General features: G+C 46.3%; 1 long non-coding RNA gene across 1 annotated transcript; it reads right to left on the bottom strand.

Annotated features, from left to right (window-relative positions):
* Positions 1 to 6,864: 6,864 nt before the first annotated feature.
* Positions 6,865 to 8,495, bottom strand: LOC146867272 (uncharacterized). The gene is made up of 2 exons (XR_014966082.1): positions 8,047 to 8,495; positions 6,865 to 7,335 (listed from the first exon to the last, which is right to left on the bottom strand). It is a non-coding gene; the product is annotated as an uncharacterized LOC146867272 (long non-coding RNA).
* Positions 8,496 to 8,840: the final 345 nt, after the last annotated feature.

Raw genomic sequence — 8,840 nt, 5'->3', positions numbered from 1 at the left:
ATAAGGCCTTTGCTTGGAAGAGAAAGCTTTTCACTTTGATTCTAAATAGAATGAAGACTCTTGACAAAATAGTGTTGAGTATGAGGGGGAAAAAAACAGAAGAAAAGGTTAGTGAATAGAAGTTACTGTTTTACAGTTTTTAGTGGAGAATGGATACATACTTCTTGTGCAGAGCCTTTCTTTAAGGAACAAAGCTATCTCCAGGATAACAAATTAGTTCATGCTATTGAATAAAGAGGATGATGTTGTGAAATGAAGAATGGTAGTCCTACAGCAAAAGAGGTGATGGTAGCTAGAAATGAAGACGTTATTGCAGAAGAGGTACAAAGAAGGCATAGTCAGGGTGCTGTATACAAATGGAATTGTAGTAGTGTTTCTAGTATTAGACAGCAATCCATTGATATATTAAGAACATTTCTACATATCTTTCCAAGGCAAAGTTTAAAACACAAAATAAGTTATACCACTCAACGATGTGAACTTTAGATAGGAGGGTGTATTATGTGAAAACTCCTGCTTTATGTATAGGAGAAATTAATAGAGAACTTTTTCATGGTGATGTGGCAGATGTAGAAAAGGTGTGTGGTGATGTGGAGTTTAGTTTCTTTGGTCCTGAGCAGGATTCTAGGGAAAGTGAAGAGTTGTTAAGAGTAGGCGTTGCAGAACAAGACACTTATATTACTGTTGATCGTTTTAAAGAAGAGATTACAGCATTTAACAGTGTTGTCTAAAAAAACAGATTTTGTTTGTATATGTTGTTGATGCACAAACAAGAAGATTTAAACACAGACTGTTGACATATTTAAAAAGTGAAAAAGTAAATCATGATGATAACTGGAAAAAGTTACCTGTGTATTTATTTGTAGAATGACAGCTTGACTTGTCTATATGGCAAGTTATATGTAAGTAGTGCTACAATAAATTAGAAGATAATAAAATGAACAACACATAGATATTAGATACCCATTTTGTAAGATAATAAAATGCCTGCTAAAGTAGAAAAACTATGAAGGGCCAAAAATAAATAAATAAAAAACATCAACATTTATTATTCTTTGCAGAATTGAGAGGGGCCATTATAGACTGCTCTCCAGCACTCGCTATAATTCCACAATCCATGCAGTAAGAAGCCATCGGGGAAAACTGTGGAGTCAAATCTTGAAGTTGAGATTGGACTTTTGAATGGACTTTCTGCTTCGGTGTTGTTGTGCTGCTATGGAAGTCGTGGGTCCTTCATCTTTGCGTTTCCTTCTTGCTGCTCACTATGAACTCCTCTTATGAAATGTGCAAAAAATATAAAAGGGGCAAAAAATTGCCATGCATGGTTTTTGGCAGCATTGCAAATAGCTGTAACACACTGCTCACCAGCTGTTATAACAACACTACAGTCCATGCAATATGTGGCCATTCTTGAAAACTCTGAAGCCATGCCTATTGTAGTAGTCTGTACCTCTCAAGGGGCTTTGTGGCCGGGAATTGTTGCTGCCGCCACTGGTATGGATGGTCCTCCAGCTTCCTTCTGCTTGATCGGCAGTTTAAGACATTTTCTATGATACGTTTTAAGATGATATCACATGAACATTGTCCCACATGAGTCAACAAAAAGTCTCAAGCCACAATCTACCACCTGTTCACAATAAACTTCTGGAAAAGAAGATTCAAGAAGGAGGAGGGGTGTATACTTCCAATTAATTTTACTGAAGAGTATATTATCCACTGATATTCCTTACTTTCCCGGTCATGGGATTTTTTCAGATTGTACATTGCATAGTTTGGCAACAGTTTTTAATTCCCCATGAGTTTGGGTAGCAATGGGTAGTTATGTTCTATTTGTGAGTTCAGATGTTGAGTTATTTTTTTTAACTATTCTGTTTTTATAAATCTGTTGTTAAAGTAAAGTTAAACCAATAAGTTACTAAAGAGCTAGGCTCAAACTTTATGGAAAATATGTCTATATATCTGTTTTTCAAGTTTAATTGGCCGCACACTGCTCGTCACACCAGCAAGTTGCCCCAAGGAACTGTGGTCAATGTAGTGGCTACGGCGAGTACGCCTATGCCACAGTGTGTGTAAAAAAGTATGTGTTGCATTAGCCATCCCTGGACACGTGTTCCGAGGTAGTTGTCTCTCGTCAGCAGGGAGCAGGTAAGTGTAAAGGGGTGCCGCGTGGACTGCCAAAAATTCAAAACAGGTAGAGTACCTCTCATGGCGCGCAGGTGCTGATCCAGGACTCGTCAGCCCGGTGGCTCAAGGGAGCCGTAATATATCAAGTTCAATTGGCCGCACACTGCTCGTCACACCAGCAAGTTGCCCCAAGGAACTGTGGTCAATGTAGTGGCGACGGCGAGTACGCCTATGCCACAGTGTGTGTAAAAAACTATGTGTTGCATTAGCCATCCCTGGACACGTGTTTCGAGGTAGTTGCCTCTCGTCAGCAGGGAGTAGGTAAGTGTAAAGGGGTGCCGCGTGGACTGCCAAAAATTAAAAACAGGTAGAGAACCTCTCATGGCGCGCAGGTGCTGATCCAGGACTCGTCAGCCCGGTGGCTCAAGGGAGCCGTAATATATCAAGTTCAATTGGCCGCACACTGCTCGTCACACCAGCAAGTTGCCCCAAGGAACTGTGGTCAATGTAGTGGCGACGGCGAGTACGCCTATGCCACAGTGTGTGTAAAAAAGTATGTGTTGCATTAGCCATCCCTGGACACGTGTTTCGAGGTAGTTGCCTCTCGTCAGCAGGGAGCAGGTAAGTGTAAAGGGGTGCCGCGTGGACTGCCAAAAATTAAAAACAGGTAGAGTACCTCTCATGGCGCGCAGGTGCTGATCCAGGACTCGTCAGCCCGGTGGCTCAAGGGAGCCGTAATATATCAAGTTCAATTGGCCGCACACTGCTCGTCACACCAGCAAGTTGCAACAAGGAACTGTGGTCAATGTAGTGGTGACAGTGAGTACGCCTATGCCACAGTGTGTGTAAAAAAGTATGTGTTGCATTAGCCATCCCTGGACACGTGTTTCGAGGTAGTTGCCTCTCGTCAGCAGGGAGCAGGTAAGTGTAAAGGGATGCCGCGTGGACTGCCAAAAACTAAAAACAGGTAGAGTACCTCTCATGGCGCGCAGGTGCTGATCCAGGACTCGTCAGCCCGGTGGCTCAAGGGAGCCGTAATATATCAAGTTCAATTGGCCGCACACTGCTCGTCACACCAGCAAGTTGCCCCAAGGAACTGTGGTCAATGTAGTGGCGACGGCGAGTACGCCTATGCCACAGTGTGTGTAAAAAAGTATGTGTTGCATTAGCCCTCTCTGGACACGTGTTTCGAGGTAGTTGCCTCTCGTCAGCAGGGAGCAGGTAAGTGTAAAGGGGTGCCGCGTGGACTGCCAAAAATTAAAAACAGGTAGAGTACCTCTCATGGCGCGCAGGTGCTGATCCAGGACTCGTCAGCCCGGTGGCTCAAGGGAGCCGTAATATATCAAGTTCAATTGGCCGCACACTGCTCGTCACACCAGCAAGTTGCCCCAAGGAACTGTGGGCAATGTAGTGGCGACGGCGAGTACGCCTATGCCACAGTGTGTGTAAAAAAGTATGTGTTGCATTAGCCATCCCTGGACACGTGTTTCGAGGTAGTTGCCTCTCGTCAGCAGGGAGCAGGTAAGTGTAAAGGGGTGCCGCGTGGACTGCCAGAAATTAAAAACAGGTAGAGTACCTCTCATGGCGCGCAGGTGCTGATCCAGGACTCGTCAGCCCGGTGGCTCAAGGTAGCCGTAATATATCAAGTTCAATTGGCCGCACACTGCTCGTCACACCAGCAAGTTGCCCCAAGGAACTGTGGTCAATGTAGTGGCGACGGCGAGTACGCCTATGCCACAGTGTGTGTAAAAAAGTATGTGTTGCATTAGCCATCCCTGGACACGTGTTTCGAGGTTGTTGCCTCTCGTCAGCAGGGAGCAGGTAAGTGTAAAGGGGTGCCGCGTGGACTGCCAAAAATTAAAAACAGGTAGAGTACTTCTCATGGCGCGCAGGTGCTGATCCAGAACTCGTCAGCCCGGTGGCTCAAGGGAGCCGTAATATATCAAGTTCAATTGGCCGCACACTGCTCGTCACACCAGCAAGTTGCCCCAAGGAACTGTGGTCAATGTAGTGGCGACGGTGAGTACGCCTATGCCACAGTGTGTGTAAAAAAGTATGTGTTGCATTAGCCATCCCTGGACACGTGTTTCGAGGTAGTTGCCTCTCGTCAGCAGGGAGCAGGTAAGTGTAAAGGGGTGCCACGTCGACTGCCAAAAATTAAAAACAGGTAGAGTACTTCTCATGGCGCGCAGGTGCTGATCCAGGACTCGTCAGCCCGGTGGCTCAAGGGAGCCGTAATATATCAAGTTCAATTGGCCGCACACTGCTCGTCACACCAGCAAGTTGCCCCAGGGAACTGTGGTCAATGTAGTGGCGACGGTGAGTACGCCTATGCCACAGTGTGTGTAAAAAAGTATGTGTTGCATTAGCCATCCCTGGACACGTGTTTCGAGGTAGTTGCCTCTCGTCAGCAGGGAGCAGGTAAGTGTAAAGGGGTGCCGCGTGGACTGCCAAAAATTAAAAACAGGTAGAGTACCTCTCATGGCGCGCAGGTGCTGATCCAGGACTCGTCAGCCCGGTGGCTCAAGGGAGCCGTAATATAGCAAGTTCAATTGGCCGCACACTGCTCGTCACACCAGCAAGTTGCCCCAAGGAACTGTGGTCAATGTAGTGGCGACGGCGAGTACGCCTATGCCACAGTGTGTGTAAAAAAGTATGTGTTGCATTAGCCATCCCTGGACGCCTGTTTCGAGGTAGTTGCCTCTCGTCAGCAGGGAGCAGGTAAGTGTAAAGGGGTGCCGCGTGGACTGCCAAAAATTAAAAACAGGTAGAGTACCTCTCATGGCGCGCAGGTGCTGATCCAGGACTCGTCAGCCCGGTGGCTCAAGGCAGCCGTAATATATCAAGTTTAATTAGCCGCACACTGCTCGTCACACCAGCAAGTTGCCCCAAGGAACTGTGGTCAATGTAGTGGCGACGGCGAGTATGCCTATGCCATAGTGTGTGTAAAAATTATGTGTTGCATTAGCCATCCCTGGACACGTGTTTCGAGGTAGTTGCCGCTCGTCAGCAGGGAGCAGGTAAGTCTAAAGGGGTGCCGCGTCGACTGCCAAAAATTAAAAACAGGTAGAGTACCTCTCATGGCGCGCAGGTGCTGATCCAGGACTCGTCAGCCCGGTGGCTCAAGGGAGCCGTAATATATCAAGTTCAATTGGCCGCACACTGCTCGTCACACCAGCAAGTTGCCCCAAGGAACTGTGGTCAATGTAGTGGCGACGGTGAGTACGCCTATGCCACAGTGTGTGTAAAAAAGTATGTGTTGCATTAGCCATCCCATATAAGAATGCAACCCTCAATGTACAAGTCGCCCGCGGTGCAGCAGCCCCCCCTTCCTGCTTCTAAGTTTTCCTATTCAGATCTCTATCTAAGTGTTGGAACTCAGGAAGGCCCCACAGTGGTGTTTCTGGTGAATAGGGCATTGCAAGCCCCCAGCGTGCTCCGAGCGTGCTCCAAGTATGAAACAACAGTGTCAGAATTTGTTTGTCTGTCATGTGCGTGCCTCTCTTTCTATATTTGGTCAGTGTGAGTTCTGATTATGTTTTAATACCACACAATAATATTGCCCTATCTTTTCCAGCATCTGTAGCATACCAGCCCACCATTAATTGTGAATGCGAAGCCTGAGAGTATGCTGTGAGGTCAGGGACACAAAGACCACCCTATACATACGTGCATTGCAGCATTTCCATTTTGACCTATTTCCTCCAGATGAGGGTTGTCAGCGCGGATTTAAGTTTTGTGAGTATATTACGGGGATTGGAAACATGCTGCACTGAAATAGGTGTAAGCACCTACAGTGACATGCATCAAAATGAGAAATTGCGAGTCCTTATTAGCGATTTTTAAGGAATCGCAAATAAAGACTCGCAAAACACGATGCACCAAAAAAAATGCGAGAAAATTGCGATTCGCTAAAAATCGCTAATTAAATTGCGATTTCGGCATTTGCGAACTCACTATTAGTGATTTCGCAATTAGCGAAATCGCAAATACCGAAAGTCGCTTTTTGATGCATCCTGATGACATCACAACCAGGAAGTGAGCAGCTCCAGCCTCATTTCCAGTGCACAGTCTCAGGGAGAGGAGGGAGCTGGCTCTGGGAGCTGAACAGGAGTGTGACAGAGACAGTAGAACAACTTTTTCAAACAAATGGAAGCCTCACAAACAGCAGAGGAGAGCCAAACAGGCAGGAAACGCATAATTAAATTTGCAGAAAAAGAAATTGACACCCTCATTGAGGGAGTAGTCCACAGCCATGATAAGCTGTTTGGAAAGGCATCATTAAAAGTGGCAGAGCAGGAGAAAAGGAAAATCTGGCTCCGGATCCAAAACAGGGTCAATGCCATTGGGGTCACACACCGCACCATTGAAGAACTGAAAAAACGATGGTACGACTTGCGCAGTCGGGCTAAGGTGCGCATTGCTGACCGGCTCAAGGAGGCAAAGAAGACAGGAGGGGGAACACCAACAGACACTGGGAACACTCCCATGGAGGACTTGGTTGAATCCACCATCCAGCCAGAAGCTGTTGTTGGTGTGACCCAGCTGGACACGTCCGGAGCAGCAAACACATCTGAAGGTAAGATGAATGTATGTTACCCTTTTTTTTAAAATGTAAAGGTAGAACATGACCACAGTACAGCCCAAGTGCAGACTTTGAACATCCACTACACAATGTATTCAGTAGGTGAGGGGCATTATGGGAGATGTAGTCAGGTCAAGCAGTGACAATGTCAAATCTCAGAGTAACAACCCAAAAAAGTTTAATAGAGTATAAATTCATTAACAAAGGCAAAAATGTATTACTGTGAAATTTTTATCACAGACATTAAATAATGCAGTTTTGCACTGTTTCACCTCACAGATGCTCAACGTGTAGAAGCTGTGGATAGCGATTCCCCAGACATGCAGGACACCAGCGCAGGTGAACAGATGGACACACCCGTGGTGCAAATAAATCCCTCACGTCCAACAAAGTCACGCAGGGCTACTGTTCCATCCCTAGTCACCATGGAGTGTGATGATGAGGCTGATGCAACACCAGGTGGCAGCCATGGCCAGACAACTTCCATCCCACAACCACAACCACAGGTCCCCAGAACCAATCACAGAGTCCGGCGTAGGAGAGGAAGAGCACTCAGGACACAGCAGGAGGAGCAACCAAGTGATGTCTGGGGTGGTCTTGAGGGACAGATGCTCCGTATGCAGCGCCTGCAGACAAAAAACACACGTTTAGTACAATTACAAATTGGCAAGATGGCTAGCAACATAGCAGTACTGTCTGAAAGTGTGCAGCAACTGAGCAAGGTGATGCATGAGGGAAATGTATCCCAGAAGAGACAGCATTGTCAACTAATGCTGCACCTGAAAATGTTTGCAAAATCAAACAATAGGTTGGCCACGACAACTGCACTGCTGGCACGTAGGTCTGTGACCATGCAAACTGAAATGTGCCATTGGAGCGGGGATGTGGCTAAAGCACTGGACCAGGTGACCAATGCAGTTGAATTGATTAATGCCTCCACAATTGCGGCAAACATGTCCACGCCGGAAGGGGGTAGTGAGGGTGGCTCAAGCCTAAGTAGTTTGGCAATTCCAGTCCGCACTGCAGGAAGACGCAACTCACGCAGCAGTACCCCCGCCGCTTCCAACATTACGGATGACAATGCTGGGTCTGACAGGCGTCTGGGTGTTCGTGGGAAAAAGCGCTAGACTTGCATGTACAAGTACATTCCACTATGGTGACGTAACCATTTATTTGGATTTGACTTTTCACTGACTGACAAGTAAATTTACATTTGCAAACCACTTATGTCCATTGCACTGGTCAGATTACAAGTGTGCTTGAACACTCATGACATTTTTATTTAATTAAAGAATAATTTGATAGCAATATTCAGTTTCTGTGTCATCATTACTCACCTCAGAAATAATTTTGTGTGATGTCAAATCTTCTCCTACGCCCTTCTGCTGCGCTTGCCCCTTGTGCTGCATGGTGGTGTGGCACTTGCTGGTTCCCATCCTCCGATTCGCTGTCAGACACCTCGATTTCCATTCCTCCCCTTGTCGCTATATTGTGCAGCATGGCACATGCTGCTACTATCTTGCAGCATTGTTCAGGGTTGTACTTCAGTGCTCCACCGGTCTTATGTAGACATCTGAATCGGCTCTTCAGCAGCCCAAATGTGCGCTCTATGATGTTCCTTGTCGAAATATGTGCTGCATTGTACCTCTGTTGATTGGCAGTTGTGGGATTGAGGTAAGGCGTCATGAGGTAATTACGCAAGGCGTATGCGCTGTCACCTACATGTAATGGAGCAAAGAGTCAGTGGCAGCTTGACATTGACATACGTACAATGACAGTGATAAACTATTACACATATTTACCAAGCAGATGTCCCTCTCCAAATTCTCCCCTGACAAGACGGGTGTGTATGCCACTTTGCCTGAAGATATAAGAGTCATGTGCACTCCCTGGAAATAGCGCAACAATGTCAGTGATTATGTTTTTGGCATTGCAAACAACCTGAATATTGAGGGAATGGTAACATTTCCTATTTCTATATAAATATTCCTGTGTTGCAGGGGGACATATTGCCACGTGGGTGCAATCAATACAACCCAAAACATGTGGGAAACGAGCTATCTGGTAGAACTCCTGTTTGGTTTTTGCAAGGTCAAGCGCGGTGGTAGGGAACTTGATGTGAGACCCGATC

Source organism: Triturus cristatus, chromosome 1_2, assembly GCF_964204655.1.
Source record: "Triturus cristatus chromosome 1_2, aTriCri1.1, whole genome shotgun sequence".
In the NCBI taxonomy this organism is placed as follows: Eukaryota; Metazoa; Chordata; class Amphibia; order Caudata; family Salamandridae; genus Triturus; species Triturus cristatus.
This window is presented reverse-complemented; position numbering and strand designations above follow the sequence as displayed.